This window comes from Mesocricetus auratus, unplaced genomic scaffold, assembly GCF_017639785.1.
Source record: "Mesocricetus auratus isolate SY011 unplaced genomic scaffold, BCM_Maur_2.0 Super-Scaffold_100026, whole genome shotgun sequence".
NCBI lineage: Eukaryota > Metazoa > Chordata > Mammalia > Rodentia > Cricetidae > Mesocricetus > Mesocricetus auratus.
The window spans coordinates 26,020,999-26,039,356 of record NW_024429207.1 but is presented as its reverse complement, the minus strand read 5'-3'; the positions used below and the strand labels follow the sequence as shown (position 1 = coordinate 26,039,356).

Below are 18,358 nucleotides of genomic sequence, written 5' to 3'. Positions count from 1 at the left end.
GCCACCTCCAAAGTGACACACTTCCTCCAACAAGGCCACACCTCCTAATAGTGCCACTCTCCTTGGGAGCCATTTTCTTTGAAACCACTACAGAGGTTATTGTGTTTTGAATAGGAATGGCCCCCATTGGCTCAGATACTACTTGAGAAGGATTCAGGAGGTGTGGCCTTCTTGGGGGAAGTGTGTCACTAGGGATGGGTTTTGAGGTTTCAAAAGCCCAAGCCAGGCCCAGTGACTCTTTTCCTGATGCCTGCAGATCTGGGTATAGAACTCTCAGCTACTTCTCCAGCACCAAATCTGCTTGAGTGCTGCCATGTGCCTGCCATGATGGTAATGGGCCAGACCTCTGAAACCGCAAGCAAGCCCCAGTTAAATGCTTTCCTTTATAAGAGTTTCCATGGCCAATGGTGGCTCTTCACAGCGATTGTAACCATAACTAAGACAGCCTGAGGCAACTGTCAGTCAGGGAACATGACCATCCCATGGCATCTCCGCAAAAGAGTCAGAGGAATATGTCCCTTCTGCCACCCTTCCCCCTCTCTGACTTCCGACAGCTACTTTCATCAGCTAAGTCTGGGTGCTCAGAAGATGTCAGGCAGCCGTGGAGACCAATACCCCGAATCCAGAGTAAGCACAGTGGGGGACCCTGGACAGGGGAAGGGGGAAGATGAAGACACACGGAGACATGTAGCGTCAAGTCCTTCACAAGATCATTCACATGTATCAGCTTGGCTTGTAGACGCAGAGGGGTTCTGGACCTTGCTGTGGTCTGAAGCAGGTTATTTCCTCTCCAGGCCTCCCGCTCACTTCCCAGCTCTCATCAGAAGTTGTAGGAGTGAACCCCACGAAGAGAAGAATTTAAAACAGCCCTCAGATGCCTTTCTGTCCTGGTGCATGGGGTTCCGGAAGCCACTAAGGGCCTTTCCAGACCAGGCTGGGGTGAGCCTTGAGAGCTGACAGCTGCTTGCTTGCTAAATATACCAGGCCTTTCTTCTCTTACAAGTGTAGCATCCGTGCTAGCACAGGCAATGGTGGCTAGTTCTTGAGCCATTCCAGGGGCGGAATGGGCTGTGCTTATGCAAGTTATGCAGGCTCTGGAAAGCTCATCCTAAGAGGCCGGGAAACAGAATGAGATGATCATTCATCCGGCAGCCGGGTGGCCAGGCAACCAGCATGCTTACTTGTTCCTAGAGAAGGCTGAGAAGACCTCAGCAGCTGGCAGCAGCTGGTGCGGTCCTCAGGCTGGTGGGCAGGTGGCTGGCAAGCCCAGCAGCTCAGCAAAGGGTCAGCTGCCAGCAATTATGGAGACGGTAATGATTAAAGTCAAACTATGGAAAATTCCTTGGGCCCTATGCTGACAACAAACATACCGTGTCTTCCCTCCCTGCCTTGCGACAGACACACTCTCCTGCACTGGTTTTCAACTGTTTCCATCTGCTTGTTTCTCTGGGCCTTCCAAGGCTAGAGGACAAGGCTAAGGAAGAAAGTCTCTTCCTTGGTTTTTTCAGGGCTGAGGATGAAGAAGCATAAAGGCAGTGTTTGCCCTCAGTTCCCATCTCGTGTGTCTCGGGTCGATTGGAACAAACAAGAGTTCCTCCCTTTTAATCACCCACTCTCAGTCATTAAACTAGGACCTCACCCAATTACTGATGAGTCCCAAGTGTGCACTACCATATTGTATGTGATTTGAGGGAGGAAATGAAGCCAAAGAGACCTATATTCCCACATCCTTAAAACCCTTCCCAGGCTGGAGAGGTGGCTGGGTGCTAAAGAGCACTTGCTGCTCTTGAAGAGGGTCTGAGTTCAGGTCCCAGCAGCCACATGGCGGCTCACAGCCATCTGTAACTCCAGTCCAGGGGACTTGGATTCTTGATTGTGGCACACAGAGATATGTGCAGGCCGATCACTCAATACATAAGAACAATCAGATAAAAGAATTTAAATGGCGACAACAACAAAGTAAACTAATTAAAAACAAAGGACAACTCTTTCCATATTGCTGATTTCCAGGTTCTGTTGTCATCATGTTTCTAGCAAAATAAAAAAAACACCCTGGCATGGGAGGGAGGGAAGTTGGGAGGGAGGGAAGGAAAGAAATTGAAGGGTTCTGGAAGAGGGCTAATTTGGGATTTGGGATTCTGAGGATGTAAGATATAAGGCAGAGCTTAGCTGGAACCTTCTTTGTTTTATGACATAGTGTATTTGTTGTAATTTAAGAAAAGCAGTGCACCGAGAGAAAGATGCCCATGAGACAGGATTCAAGCAAATTTTTTTTTAACTAGGGAAAGGGATCATAAAAAGGGGGGAGACCGGCCTCTGGAGGCAGGAGCAGCAGAAGAGAAGAAAAAGGAAAGAGGGGGAGAGAGAGGAAACAGGGAGAGAGGGAGAAAGAGAGAAGGGGGAACAAACAGGGGGAGGGAAAGACAGAGAGAAGGATGGGAGGTGGGCGGGGCCCTTTTAAAAGGGAACATAGTGAATGTGCACAGGTGCTGCTCTTAGTGGCTGCAGCTGAGGGCGTGTCCTGTCAGAACCCCAAGGACAGGCCAGTGCAGATGCCTGAATACTAACAGCATTAGTTGCTGTTCTGTTGCTATGATAAAATACCATCACTGAGGCAGCTTATAGAAGAAAGAGTTTGTTTTGGGCTATGGTTCCAGAAGGACAAAAGCCCATCATGGTGGGAGGCATGACAGTAAGCATCAGGCATGGTGACAGGAGTAGGAGCTAGGAGATAACATCTTCAGCAGCAAGCATAAAGCAGAGAGCCAGCCAGAAGCAGGGCAAGGCTTTAACCCTAAAAGCCTGCTCTTAGTGACAAACTTTCTCCAGCAAGGTTGCACCTCTTCATCACCTCTCCAAACTGCACCACCACTGCAGATCACACATTCGCATGCCTGCACCTATACGGGACATTCAAACCACCACATATTGTAACCAGGATCCTTGGGGGTGGGGGAAGGGGAGACCACGGACATACAGAACCCTTGGGAATTCACTGATACAATTAAGGGGCACGCCTTTAATCTCAGCACTCAGGAGGCAGAGGCAGGTGGAATTCTGTGAGTTTGAGGTCAGCCTGGTTTACAGAACTAGTTCCTGGGGACAGCCAGGGTTACACAGAGAAGCCCTGTCTGGAAAAACCAAAACAAAGGAGGAGAAGGAGGGAGGAGGAGGAGGAGGAGGAGGAGGAGGAGGAGGAAGAGGAGAAGGAGAAGAAGAAGAAGAAGAGGAAGAGGAAGAAGAAGAATAAGAGGAAGAGGAGGAGGAGGAAGAGAAGAAGAGGAGGAAGAGGAGGAGGAGGAGGAGGAGGAGGAGGATTGGTGGAGGTAGCAGAAGCCATGCATCTCACAGTTACGCACAAACCAGTTGCTTCTGGTAAATTTCTTGTTCAGATGCAATGACCCCATGAGTCTCCTGTGAGGTGCTCTTGGCACTCTCTAGTCCCTGACTCTTTGAAAAGTAGTGTGTCCTCCCTCAGCTTTCTTTTTCAATATGCCTCAGATGGACCGAAATGGATTCCATCAGATGGACCTTAGCAAAACTCTGGCATCTAACGGAAGCACCCGCACATTAGAGCAGAGTTTGAACCCTGGCTCCGTCACCCACATGCTGTGTGTCTTTTTGTACCTCATATCTTTTTCAGAACCTTGCGGTCCTCATTTGCACACTGAGGGAATGCAGGCCATTACACTGGGACGGTGCACAGAAGCAGCTCACACGGCCTGGCTCACACAACCTACGCAGCAAATGCCAACTGTAATTTCTTCGTCACTGACTTACACGTCTCGGGAAGTTAGTAAGTCAAGGCATGCTAGTTTCGGGATCATTCTAAACTTAATTCAGAACTAGGAGGTGCTGATCAATTTGGGTTTTGAAAAAGAACAACAACAAAAATCTTTGGTAAATCATGAGCTGCCTTATTTCTTTAAAATAAGCTACATATATAGCTCTTGAAAGTTTATATCTCAGCTTGAAATCCTAAAGTCATTCTTCTAATACAAGTGGTTTTGCTAATGGCATTTACTCACTGGGGGGGGGCAAACAAGCAAACATGCACAAGACGAAACAGCAGCATTGTTCTGTGCTGTGTGGCAGAAATACGAAGCAGCAGGCCAACTGCAAGGCTCAACTCTCCATCATCAATAGTAACTAGGGCTGGGCTCGGAGCTCAGTGGTTAAGTACAACTCTCCATCATCAATCAATAGTAACTAGGGCTGGGCTCGGAGCTCAGTGGTTAAGTACACGCTGAACATGCATGAGGCCCTATGTTCATCCTATACACATGCGTGCACACACACACACACACACACACACACACGAGGGGGAGGGGCCCCTGTGCCATTTTGTTTGTTTTTTGAGACAGGGTTTCTCTGTATTGTTGTGGAGCCTGTCCTGGAACTGGCTCTGTAGACCAGGCTGGCCAGGAACTCACAGGGATCCTCCTGCCTCTGCCTCCCGGGTGCTGTGCCCCCACCGCCCGGCCTTCCGTACCATTTTGTAGATAGATATTTACCAGGATGCAGCATTCAGAATGGCACAGCGCTGGCCCCAGCACTCCTAGAACTACAAAGACTACCGAACAGGGTCACAATTAAAAACAAAACTAAACACCCCTAACTCCAGGCATGCACAGAGCACACTTCCTGTCACAGAACATTCTGTCTTGGCCCTGTGACCCGTTCAGCCCGGCCTTTTCTCAGAATCGCCCTTTACAAAAACACAAAGAGCCCCCACTACTGCAGTCTGGTTCTTATCTCTGTCACTGGCCTGAAAAAAGCATTCAAGGCCTCGAGGCTGAGACTCAGCAGGATGGGGCTCCAATTCCACAAACAGGCTGAGTGCGCTTGGGCCCGTTATACAAGGTCTACCCCTTCCTGAGGATGCCTCACCAGCAGAAGCAGCATACGCCTCTCTGGGCTCCTTGAGGACCACTTGAACTGACTGTGGGATTCCAACTCTGCAAACAGCGCAGTCATTGGCAGTCCAGACTGAGCGCCATGTGGCCAGGTCAACAGTTCTGTAAATGGTTAAAACTTCACTTCAACTGAGAACCTTACTTTCAAGCCAGATAAGGACACAGCTTCTGGGCTGCAACTTAAGAGAGAAGGTTACTGAGGCACCAGATGCCTCAGCCTCCAAAAGGGACCCCATCATTACAGAGTCCTTGTATCACAATAGAGGACGTTTTCTCTTTTACAGATTTTATTGTGTATACAGTGTTCTGCCGCATATATGGCTCATGCCAGAAGAGGGCACCAGATCTCATTACAGGTGATTGTGAGGCACCATATGGCTGCTAGAAATAGAACTCAGGACCTCTGGAAGAGCAGCCAGGGCTCTTAACTGCTGAGCCTTCTCTCCAGCCCCAAAGAGGATATTTTCTAAGGTACACAACGCACATGAGATGTGACGCCTGTCCTGGAGCCTGGGGTAAATTGCTCCTACTCTGCTGGCAGGTGAACTTGCCAGGCAAGTGAACTAGGGTCCGTGCACCCGGGTCACTTCCTACGGAACTCAGGCTTCTGCACTGGGAGTGATGGCTGGACCCCACCATCACTGCAACACCCAGAGAAGAGTACATTTGCACTGTTCACCTGCTTTATAGCAAAACCCATGGGAACCCAGATTCGAACCCCTGCTTTCTGAACTCTGTGTGATGGCCCTGAGACCCCAGTGGCTGGTATCCCTCCTCTGTCATTTACTGAGCAACGAGCCTGACTGACATGTGGTGATGACAGTGTCTGCACCTGTAGTCTGTCTCCCGGAATATGGGAAATGCCCAACAAGAGTACTTCTTGGTAACCGCCTGGTAAGTTCTGACTATTTAGTTCCGTTCCCTTCCTCACTTAGTTGGCCTGTCAAGGCAAGGCAATTGTGTGATAAAGAGGGGAAAGCCACAGGACCCCAGAGAAGGCTCTGGAAGGACTCCATCACACCTACTCTCTACCTCCCTCAGCTTTGGGGGTAGGCACCCTGAATTCTCTGGGCCAGCTCAGCGTCAGCAGCTATGGCCAAGACCAGGTATATACAGGCTGCCGAATGCCACTGTCAAGGCAAAGGCTACCACTGACACCGCACACAGCTCCGGTCCACAAACACAGTCCTGGTGCTGCACCCCATACCTGGAAAGACCGCCTCAGGGCGCGCTGACCCAGGACCACGAAACGGAGGAAAATGAGCGAGAAACACACAAGGTCCAGGCCCTGGGGGGAACAGCCAGGCCCGGGCTGTTAGGGCCCTTTCTAGTCTGCCATTCTCTGAATCTACTCCCAGGTGGCTCCGTTTAGGAAGCTCTTTGCCAAGTCAGGTGTGGGGGGAGGAGGGGCGCGTGGGGCGTGCATCAGAGGAGAAAACCTCAGTTTACACAACTTGTTTCCTAGGCTTTGGCCACTCACACTTTCCACTCAAACAGCATTTTGAAGCGTTGTCACCTTTCCCCAGGTTGCCTTCCAGCCAGGAAACATCCCGGAGGGAAGCAGAAGGACCCAGAAAGGAAAGGTCCGCCATCCTACCTGTCCGCAGCTCCCGCTCCGTCCCACCTGCTGCGAGGACTGGCGGCTGCCTGGGTCTCCGTCCTGCCCCAGCACTTGGGCACAGGGAAGAGGATGTTTTGTAACTTTTGGCTGGAACTTCCAGACGCCGAACAGGAAATGTCCTCTGGGACGCCTCCGAAGCTCAAGGAGTCATTGCGGGTCTTCCTGGAAGCTAGTGGCAAATTCTGCGTTTCCCTCTCCCTCCCCTTCTCCCTCTTCCCCCCCTCATCTCCCCTCCACCCCTTCCCCTCCCCCTCCCTTCCCCCTCCTTTCCCCTGTGCCTCTCTACTCCGTTGTGTACTGAAACCTTTTTCCTCTGGGTAAACTTGGCTCCAGAACACTCCTTCCTTGTGAGAGATTTTTCTCATGTTACACAATTTAGTTTAAAAAAAAAATCAGACCTTTTTTTTTCCTACTCTGAACTTTGTACTGGGAACATTTTTTGATAGTTTTTTTTCCCCCTTCTCTGACCCTTTGGATTCCAAGAAAATGCACGCCCACATCCCTCTTACTGGTCCCACCCCCCCTTCTCTCCGTTGGAAAGACAACAGCTGGTAGAAGTCAGCCCTTTAACTATGGGTGCCCAGCTGAGCTTTCTCCTACGGGTGCGACCACCCTGGAGCCTGTGTGCAATGCATTAGGAGATCTGGGGGCCTAAGGAGGGCCTTCAGGGACAGAACTGGTTACCTTTCCCAACTCACTACGTCCTGTGGCCCCCAGGGATGGGACCAGGAGTGCCCCAGACTGAGGTGCCCACTAGAAGACCGGTGGCTGGTAAGCACCTTTAGCCTTTACCATTTACGGCACTTGACCCTGCAAGGAAACCCGGCAGTTCTTACAGCGCAGACTTGCAGTCATGAAACGGATTATCGTTTCTGTACTGGGTTTTAGCAGAAAACAGGTAGTAGACTAACGATGCAAGGCTGTAAGAAAAGGCATTTCTGACAATTTTAGCGTATTAGGGATTTTCTTTAGGAGAAATTTTTATTATATGTGTTTTAGCTGATACATAAAGCCATAAAAATGTAATACGTGGTAATGAATTCAATCCTATATTCAACATATTTAGTTAGGGGCTGGAGAGATGGCTTAGTAATTAAGAGCACTTATTGCTCTTGGAGAGGACTCTGGTTTTGGCACCCAGCACCCAACTGTTTGTAACTCCAGTTCTTCAGGATCTAATGCTCTCTTCTGGCCTCGGGGGGTACTGCACACACACACACACACACACACACACACACACACAAAGCAAAATGAGACAAAAAGTCTACAGCAATCCCACTGGGATCTTTTTGTGTGTGGTTTACCCGGAAGTGTGGCTGATACACCCAGTGAGATTCCACTGGAGAACTGCCCCTTTGTCAGCAGGTCTCAATTGCAGATAGTTTCTTGGTGAGGGGTGGGAACCTATGTCCACTTCTGCTTCTCAGTGCTGGGACTCCATCTGGCTTGAGCCTGTGCAGGGCCCGTGCCTGCTGCCACGGTCTCTGTGAGTTCACGTGTGCAACAGTCCTGTTGTGACTGGCTGGGGCTTTTCTTTTTCAAAATTCATGTTATTCATGGTACCTGTTTAGTCCAACAATCTCTCTCTCTCATGTTCTATGTTAGAATTGCAAATATCATCCATCCATTCATTTCATTTAATAAATATTTATGAATATCAGTGTGCATAGCATTGGGCCAGGAGATGAAGGAATGCCCAAGGGACATCTGTAATCTAGTAGGCACAGAAATAAACTCACTTGTATCATTAAACCAACTGCCCCCCCCAGGTATGCACACCTGAGAGGAACCAATTGTCACAGCCATCATGGTCACAATCAATTGTGAAACATTTTTATCTCTTTGAAAGAAATTCCGTATCAATTCCCGAAGTCCCAACTCCCAACTTCAGCACACACACACACACACACACACACACACACACACACACACACACACAGAGAGAGAGAGGGGGAGGGAGGAGAGAGAGAGAGAGAGAGAGAGAGAGAGAGAGAGAGAGAGAGAGAGAGAGAGAGAGAGAGAGAGAGAGAGAGAGAGAGAGAGAGAGAGAGAGGAGAGAGAGAGAGCTCACCCTGATTGTTCTGAAACTCACTCTGTAGACCAGTCTGGCCTCCAACTCAGCGATTCAGCCTGCCTCTACCTCCCCAGTGCTGGGATTAAAGGCACTCCTGAAGACTTCATTTTTTTAATGGTACAACTTTTTAAATATACTAATAACCATTGAACTGTATAATCATAATGGGCGGATTTATGTTGTGTGAACTACACAGAAAGAAAACTGTTGCGAAATCAAAATTTGGGTAGTCGTGGTGGTTTTACCTGCAACCCAGGACTTTGGAGGCTGGGGCAGGAAGATGGAGAGTTTGAGGCTAGCCTGGGCTATATAGCAAGATCCTGTCTCAAACAAAGAAACAAATGAGCCAACACACATCCCTCCATACCTGGAAACAGAGCCCTATCTGTTTATCCTGTGACTCACCCCGACTTCCAAGGTGTTGTCTTCATGCATAGCTTCTTGTTTTCTTGATTCATTCTGGGGTTTAGTTTGAGAAATTCAAGGCATTGTCTGAGAAAACAAAAGATTCATGGGAGATTTGCAGAAGAAACAGCTCTTAGAATGACTCTTGTGTGGGCTGTCTTCATTTTCCCGGAAGAGCTTTGTTCTCTGAGGAAATCAGATTCCCAAGATCCCTTCATTCTCCTCTCCACTAAGAGATGCACACAAGCCAGGTGTGGTGCATACTGCCATCCCATCACTCAGGAGGCTGAGGCAGGAAGATCAAAGTTCAAGGCCAGCCTGGGCTATAGAGTAAGTTCCAGACCCACCTAGCCTACACAAGGACCTATCTCCAAACACAAAAAAGTAAATAAACAAATAAGTAACATATTTTAAAGGACTTTTAAAGTAAAATCACACAGACTTAGAAGCCTGGTAATCACTGGATTAATATTTAAGGAAGGGGTAAAGTTTTGCTGCCTGAAGCAAGTCAACTAAATCCACTCTAATTTTTATTGTGTAGACACGAGCCAGCTCTTACTTTATTCCAGAATTCTTTCAAGGGTTAGGAGCTAAGTCCTGCAGAGGAGTCAGCTGTGAGCCATGACACAGGCAACTCAGAGCTTCATTAGCATACGCAGGTGAAATAAAGCACCAAAGGTTAGGGGACCAGGACAAGCCAGAAGAGAACAGGGGCCTCCGTGGGATGCAGGGGTCATTCAATGTCAAACCATTTCAAGGAAAACAATGTGCTTTGAAAGACTTCATTTTATTTACTAATGTACGTGGGCTTGTATGAATATACGCCACATGTGCGAATGCCTGTGGAGGCCAGAAGAGGGCATCAGATCCCCTGGAGCTGGGTGTTGCAAACCAAACTTAATGTCTGGAAGGGAGCCTCAAGCGCTCTTAAACTCTGAACCATCCTCTCCACTTAGAAATCATATTCTGGGGCCAGTTAGATGGCTCAGAGGACAAAGGTGCTGCTGCCAAATCCAAGTTGAATCCCCAGAACCTACATGGTGTCCAGGACCCTCAAGGTGGGGGGGACTAACACCCACAGATTATCCTCTGACGCGCGCACACACACACACACACACACACACACACACACACACACAAATAATGTAATTTAAACAGTTTTTAAAGCGTGGTACAAAGTAATTTTAAAAATCAAGGCATGTTGTAGACTTTTGTCATCTTAGATAGGGTTACTATTGCTGTAGCCCAAAGTACCCTGGGCAGGAAAGGGTTTGTTTCACTCACCGTTCCACACAACAGTTCATCATCAAAAGCAGTGCAGACAGGAGCCTGGAGGGAGGGGCTGATGCAGAGCCCGTGAAGGGAGCTGCTTACCGGCTTGTTCCTTCCTCAGGGCTTGCTCAGCCTGCTTTCTTTTAGAACCCAGGACCATCCGCCCAGGTGTGGTCCCACCCACAATCGGCTGGGCCCTCCTGCCCTATGCACTTTCTTACAGCCTGTTTTTAGGGAGGCATCTTCTCAATTGGGGTCCCTCCTCTCAGGTGACTCTAGCTGTGTCAAATAGACATAAAGCTAGCACATCAGGAAGTAGTAAAGACTACCTTTTCAATGTATTGATCTTATATTCCACAACTTTACTGTAAGTGTTTTATTAGGCTTAGGAGTTTTCTAGTAGACACTATAGTGTCTTTTAAGTAAAGAATTGTATCATCTGCAAATAGGGATAGTTTTCATCCCTTCTTATTGTTATGAATCTTTGCCTTTCTCTTGTCTAACTGATAATTGCTAAGACTCCAAGCACTGCATGAAGCAAGAGAGGGGGTAGTGGGCATCCGTGGGTCATTCTTGATTTTTAGAGACAACGTTGTCTGCCTCTGTCTAATACAACGTTGGCTATAGATTTGTCGTGTATCAAAACAATGCTTCATTGTTTTGAGGGGTGTTGTATCTATTCCTAAAGTCTCCAGAATGTTTATCACGAAGGCATGTTGAACTTTGTCAAGTGCCTTTTACAGCATCAGCTGACATGACTGTGGTTTCTGTCTGTCTGTAAGTTTATTTATATGGTGAGTTTACTGATTTCCACATGTTTACTGATTTCTGCCTGTTAAACCAACCTTGGACTTCAGGGATGAAGCCCACAGGCTCACGGTGTGTGATCTTAATGTGTTCCTGACTTCAGTCTGCAAGTATTTTCTTGAGAAAGTTTGCAACTGTATTGATTAAACAAATGGGTCAATAATTTTCTTTACTCTTTTCTCATTTTTTCCTGTGTCTTTACACAGTTTGGGTATCATGATAAACTGGTTCTGTAGAGTGACTTTGATAGGAGGAACTGGTCTCAGGTCTTCTACGGAGGCATGGCTGGCTTGAACAGTGAACCTGACGGACTTGGGCTTTTCTTTGAAGGAGACTTTCGGTTGCAGAGCCAAACTCCCTGCTCATAATGAATCTACTTAAGACTCACTGCGCCGGGCGGTGGTGGTGCAGGCCTTTAATCCCAGCACTCGGGAGGCAGAGGCAGGCGGATCTCTGTGAGTTCGAGGCCAGGCTGGACCGATAGCCTCCAAAACAATACAGAGAAACCCTGTCTCGTAAAAACAAAAACAAACAAACAAACAAAAAAAAGACTCACTGCATCGTGGGCTAGAGAGATGGCTCAGTGGTTAAGAGCACTGGCTCATCTTCCAGAGGACCTGGGTTCAACACTCAGCAAACAGCCGTCTACAGCGGGAACGGATGCCCTCTTCTGGTGTAGAGGTGTACAAGCAGGTAGAGCACTCATATACATTGTAAATAAACAATCTTTTTAAAAAGATTCATTGCATCATAATGAATCTGGGTTTCATTTTGGTGAATGACACACATTTAGAAATTCTCCTATGTTCTGTACTTTATACTTCATCGGTGTCAGTTGTAATGACATCCTCTGACCTCTAATTTTGTTATCCGTGTCTTCTCCCTCCCTCTCCCCCTAACTGGGAAATGGTGAAACTGGCACTTTATAGAGCATATGGCCGGAAGTTCCATTATTAGTGTTGATGTTTTACTTGATAGGACTGTTATTAACATCTCACAGCACAGATGACATAGGAGTAAGTTGGTAGCTCCACCCTGGGCCCTGAAGTACCAGTTGCACCGAAAAGAAAGAGAATTCAGCTACCCTACCAGGTCTGTGAATTCTTGTTTCTTGGTGGATAGATGTCATTCTCAAGGTTTCCAGTAGATGGCAGCATTGCTGTTTCAGAAGATCCTTCCAGCGTTCCTACTGTTCTTTGCCATGGAGGACCACCGTCAAGGACCATGTCTTCTACATGAAGTGACAGGCATGTAGGCCAGAATTATGTGGTTGAATCATAGGCTCTGACATAGCCATTTGATAACCCAGGCATCTCCCATAAGCAAAACAACCTTAGGCTCATAACTTCATCTCTCCAGACCCCTGATCTATAGGGTCCCAAAACTGAGAACTCTACAAATTCTGACGGCCCTGATTCTGCTAGGTTTAGTGGAACAGACATATAATCCCAAAATTTGGGAAATAAAGATAGGAGGATCCAAGATTTAAGGCTAGTTTGAGCTACATGAGACCTGTAAAACACACACACACACACACACACATGCACACACGCATGCACACATGCTTGGTGGTGGTCAGGTTGTTGAAGCATTCATTGGCTCACTGGGCAGTTGGACCAGCCTTGCCCTACCTAAGTTCCACAAGGGTCTACCGAGTGCTACTATCCCTACACGGCAAGGCAAAATTGTCCATAGGGGGCTCCCCTGCTCCAGAGGTTTGGCGTAGGAAAAAGTATATTTATTTTGTGTTACTTTTTCAAAACCTGAAAAGACTCAGAACCCTGGAGCACATCTTGCCACTGGGTAAGAGCTGCTGGGTGTATGTGATGTGAAGGGTGCTTTGAAATGAGGAGGGCGCTCACCGGAAGGACCGAACACGATGCTGGGCTTTGACCGCCCTTCCGTCCCTTGCCATTGTAACGGGAGCCTGAAAAGTTGGAGAAGAAGCCCAGAAGGACACACAGCAGAGTCCCCGTTGACATTCACATCAAGACACTCAAGCCACCGTCTATAGAAGCGCCTCCTATGTCCCAGGTACAGTGAGATTAATGGCCTTCGAGCCTCCTACTGAACCTTAAGGGGTAACTAAGGGGCTTTGCTCAGGCTGCCGGGGGTGGGGGTGGGGGTGGGGGTGGAGGTGGGGGCAGGGGCGGAGATGTACTAGGTGAGGCAAAAGAAGGATCCAGAAGCAGCTGAAGAGACCTTGAGACAAGGAAATAGGAGGGCCCGGCTCTCACATAGCCCAAGCTGTGGCTCTTTTCCAATACTAGCTTTGCTTATCACTCTGGGCGTTTCACATTAAAACCCTGTACTCAGGAGGGATGTTTGGAGCAGCTACGATGAGAATGCAGCCCTCATTTGGGTCCCGGAGCTCTGAGACCCATTTGATATCCTGTTTAAGTAGATGGTGGAGACTGTTCTCGGCCCCGCCCACCTCAGCCTCCTGGCTCCCTCCCAACCCTCGCCAGGGTCCTAAGCAAGGTCTTGCGACTCTTCGACTCTTCGATGTCCCCGATTCTACTGTCTGCGTCTTTGCCTTTGCACAGACAGTGCCTAGTGGGTTTAGTTCCTGTAGGTCCCTCTGGATAACCCAGGGCTGATTTGTACCTGATGTCTGCCCTCCCTGACATTTCTGTCACTGTTGAGTCACCGGGTCCATTACAGCAACAAACTCTGTCAGTTTTTCCACCCCCCTCCATACCACAGGGTCACTGCTACATCCTGAGGCCCCCACCCTTCACAGCCTTAGCTACCCAGGTGGCTACAAGGTTGTCAACAAATGCTGGTGGGCCACATGACTGGTGGAGATCAGATCAACGTTACACCTAGTAAAGGACTCTGCCCTCTGGGAGCCTCAATCAGGCTCTACTGTTAGGAAATGACCTAAGTCTACCCCTTGCCCCAGGAAGACATCTAAACCTACCCACTGTGGCACGCTTGCCCACCTGACCTGTTCCTTTACCCTGGGGCAGAGGCTGTACTTATGGGAAGCACACTCGAAGTCCCAGCCTAGGGGCCAGCTCATGTCTGTCACCAGCCAGCTGTGTGGCCATCCGATGTCACAATGAAGTCTAAATCCCCATTTCATTAGGGCAACAAAGAGGCTGAGCAGCTGGGCTCTCAAGTTCCTTTCTTTTTCTTTCTTTCTTTTTCCAGTGCTGGGGATGGAACTTAGGGCCTTGTGTTGTGTGTGAGCTGGGCAATGGTTTCACCAGAGTCATAGCACCTGCCTGAAGCTCCCTGTTCCGATGTCACATGAACTTGAGTACACAGAGCTATGAGTCTACTGAGTAGACAGTGACAACTACATAAGCTTGCGCGTTCCTAAAACGGGACCTGTACAGAGCCACAGACGGTGTGAGCGATGACATAGTAACACCAGCAGTTCGATGTTGCAGCTGGAAGATGGTCAGAGAGAACATTTCTGCTGACAGATTCCTTTCCTGTCTCCGGGAAGTCCTGCTGGGTGAGCTAGGCGTGTAGCTCAGTTGGTAAAGACCTGAGTGGGATTCCCCCACCCTGAGTGTGTGCTGATGCATGCCCGCAATCCCAGCTTGGAAGGGAAGACAGGAGGGAGGAGGGGAAGAAGGAAGGGAATTCATTTTGCTCAGAGCCCCATCGAGTTACCTTACAGCTGGGATTTCAAGGCTAACTAGGAGCTTATCAGAAGTTTCAGCTATTTTGTGAGAACCCTGGAGCAACAGTTGACTGACTGCCTGATGGAAATGGGGGGGATAAGTCCCAGTGAGACCCGAAAACTTGTTAAGCTAAGAGCAGGTACTCTAGGAAAATTTCTCCCGCCTTGTTAGTTTCTCCCCTGACCATTATCAGAAACTCACACACTTCTACAAAGCAAAACTTCTATTTCAGCATCTAGCCGGCCCTCCTATCTATGGGTTCCATACATGCGGGTCCAAAGGAAGGCTGACAGAAAAGACCACTTCCATCTCCATGGATGACACCCGGCCTTCCTGTGTCGTAGCTCCCTAAACAACGCCGTCTAACAATGGGACTCAGCATCTGCAGCGTATTGGGATCTCGAGTGAAGATGGTCTGAAGCACATGGGAGGGCGGGCACAGGCTGAATGCAAAGCTGCTGTGCACATCTGCAGTTGGAGCATGGGGGGGGGGGGGAAGGGGGCAGTCCTGGAAACAATACTGCAGACGCTGGGGATGGCTGTACACTCAGCCACACGAACCAGCGACGTAGAAAACAGTCTGTCTCCTTTCCCAAGATGGACACGCAATCCATCCGTAAGTCCTGTTCCTCTTCCCCCAAATCTAGTTCCAATCTGTACACACCCATCACCTCTACCAGCACAATTCAAAGGGAAGCCACTGCGCCCATCTTTCATCAGAATGGCCCCGCCCCTCTTCCTGTTCTCCATACAACAGCCAAAACCACTCTCTATAGTATAAGCCCCAATGGCTTCCCAGTCTTAGTGTGGGATCTGTCAGACTCCCCATGATGGCCTTGTCTGTCAGGTCCCTTTCTGACCCTCAAATGCACCCGGTATCTTCTGTGTCTCCAAATATATTATTGCTGCTCCTGTCACATCCCCACCTAACAGCGACATTGAGCAATGGCACAAATTGGTCACGTACAGCACATCTCCAAGAACTTACACAAACGAACAAAAAAACCATCGAAAACTGTTACATAAAACTTGTTCTCTGTTCCTACCATGGCAAATTCTTCCTAATGACAAAACAGAAAAGTCTGTGCTAAACGTATGTCAGGAAAATAGAACAACTGAATTCAATTATTACTGTGCATGTCTGAGTACCCTGGTTTTTTGTTAGTGCAATTTGAATGAATAATAAAATGGAGGCATGCATTATTTATAACATAGTACAAGTTTATTCCCCTTTCATTTAAGGGGAAATCACTAATACGGGCTCCATCAAATCATTTATGTGCTATTAAGGTAAGTTATAAAGAAATTTTAAAAATGTTATTGTCTCAGTGTATACAGGATTTAAGTATATTGTCACTTAACATACAATGAACACAAGTTTTAAGTTAAAATGCTTTTTACATATGCTTTCAAAAAAGTAACTTTTCTCAAGTATTCAAAATTATTTGTAATTACATAAATGCATATTCAACTGAGTTTTGTGAATTTCTGCAATAATTAAGTAATTATTTGAGAATTCAACTAAATTATATAAAGTAGTCCTTTTATTTATTTATTTTTGTTTGCTTTTTTTTGTGGCTAGGAATTGAACCTGAGCCTCATTCTACATTAAGCTACATCCTCAGTCCCTCAAACAGTCTCAATCTTAGGCTCAGTACCCATCTGACTGTTAAGGTTAAGAATTGGTACGTTTCAAGCACCTTACAGTTATCAAACTATTTCACGTTAACACTACAAATCATTGCTCATTCCATGTGCACGGGCTGTAGATATTGCTGCAATCCATGAGCCCCTGAGCGGGAAGGCGAGCGGAGGGTGCACGTTACTTCAGCTGACGATGCTTTGATGTTATCTGAGAAGGAGCCTTGGGTGCATTAGTTCCTTCATCCTCCTACCTAAGCACTTCAACCACGTGACCCTGTGTTTGTCTCAACTCTGGCAGACCACAGCCCACAACACTGACGCATGCGGATGAGGTGGTAAAGTCTGCAGTCTGAACTGGATGGGTAAACAAGGATGCCCGGAGCCTCTAAATCCCCCAGCCCAGGGTGTAGCCTCTGTTGCCTGAGTTTGTAAAGTCATACCTGTCTTCTCACTTGGCACTTTTTCCCCCTCTTTGAGACAGGGTTTGTTTGTGTAACCTTGGCTGTCCTAGAATATTCTGTAGGCCAGGCTGGCCTTGAACTCACAGAAATCCTCCTGCCACTGCCTCCCTCCCCCGTGCTGGGATTAAAGGTGGGTGCCACCACGCCCTCACTTAGGACTTCGAAACAAGACCTTCCTGGTCCGTTCGAAACACCTGAAAGTGGTACCCATCTGCCCTTCCCCAATTATCTGTATCCTGTCATGTTCAATATTGTTTAAAAAAAAACGGTTAATCCTGCCTGAAATTACAATATATTTCATTTGGGATTTGTTTGGAAACAGAGTCTCAAACCAGAGATCCTTCTGGCTCAACCTCTCGGGTGTTGGGACCACAGGCAGGAACTACCGTAGAAGTGACATTATATGTTATGTGTCGTCTCTCCCTCTTTACTCACCACGAGTTCTGCCTTATTTGTCAGACCATTTGGCAATAATCAGACACTTGGCGTAAAATTCCAGGGCCTCCACCGACCCATGCCTTTCTGCTTGCTCACTGCCTACTCCCCTGAGAGCTCCTGCGGAACCTTGATGTGAGAGGTGCCTCATTAGTCACTGGAAGCCAGCGGATCGGCTGGAACTGAAACCAGACAATAAAGTAAAACTTGGGTTTCCCCCTAGCCATACTGGGGCACAGAAGGGACCCGCTGGGCAAGCGCATTTCTTCCTCTAGGGGGCGCCAGCCGCCTGTGTCTGGGGGTTTGGCAATTGGATCCAGGGGATGCGAGTGACCGGGGTACCCAGGGGTAGGTTTCAGAAGCACCCGGGGACATTCCAGTTACACCATGATTGGAATACCAGTTCCACTGAGTGTTTCTGGAAAGTCGGGAACCTATTGCTTGACTTATTTCAGGAAGCTGTAGAGTCGATGAGATGCTGAGACCTTTTCAGCCTCTGTGTGGTGGGCGTTTTGGACGAGAAAGATGACGAGGACATGCTGTCCTGCGCTACAGCCTCTCCCTTGATACTTACAAGGATGTGCCAGGACTCACCCCCCTCATTAGTGCTGAGGTTTGTGGGGGAATCAGAGCCCCAGTGCTGTAAGGATGACACCCTTGCAGCCCCCACAACCTCGGAAGCCAAGCCAGGAGGCCATTTCAGAGCATGCCCCAGACCCAAGGTAGAATTCAGAAATGTTCTACCCAGGATCTCGCGATTTCTGTCCTGCAAACTTTCCTTCCAGATCTATCTATCTATCTATCTATCTATCTATCTATCTATCTATCTATCTATCTATCTATCATTAATTTATTTATTCATTTTAACATCTCCAAATGGTAATCGTTTGTGAGTTAAGTGGTGTTTAGCCTCCTGTCTATGAACTCTAATCAAGTGCAGGGGATTTTTCCTCCCCCCTCTCGCCCCGTCCTGGGTCTGCACAGTTCTTATTCCTCAGGAGCCATTTGTCTCCCTTTTATTGTTGTTTTTCTTCGCTGGCTTCCCTCTCAGCCAGACAGGCTTAATAACTGGCAGCCATCACATA

The 18,358-nt window shown here is 48.0% G+C and overlaps 1 protein-coding gene and 1 long non-coding RNA gene across 2 annotated transcripts in view; one reads left to right on the top strand and one right to left on the bottom strand.

The window, feature by feature from the left end:
• Tacc1 (transforming acidic coiled-coil containing protein 1) overlaps nucleotides 1-6,736 on the bottom strand; it is a 98,705-nt gene extending 91,969 nt beyond the window's left edge. Inside the window, exon 1 of the mRNA XM_040731853.1 lies at nucleotides 6,514-6,736. The gene's annotated coding sequence lies outside the window, so the exon portion shown is untranslated. The remainder of the gene's footprint in view (nucleotides 1-6,513) is intronic.
• LOC121134133 lies at nucleotides 4,739-8,197 on the top strand. The gene is made up of 2 exons (XR_005871166.1): nucleotides 4,739-5,810; nucleotides 6,443-8,197. It is a non-coding gene; the product is annotated as an uncharacterized LOC121134133 (long non-coding RNA).
• Nucleotides 8,198-18,358: the final 10,161 nt, after the last annotated feature.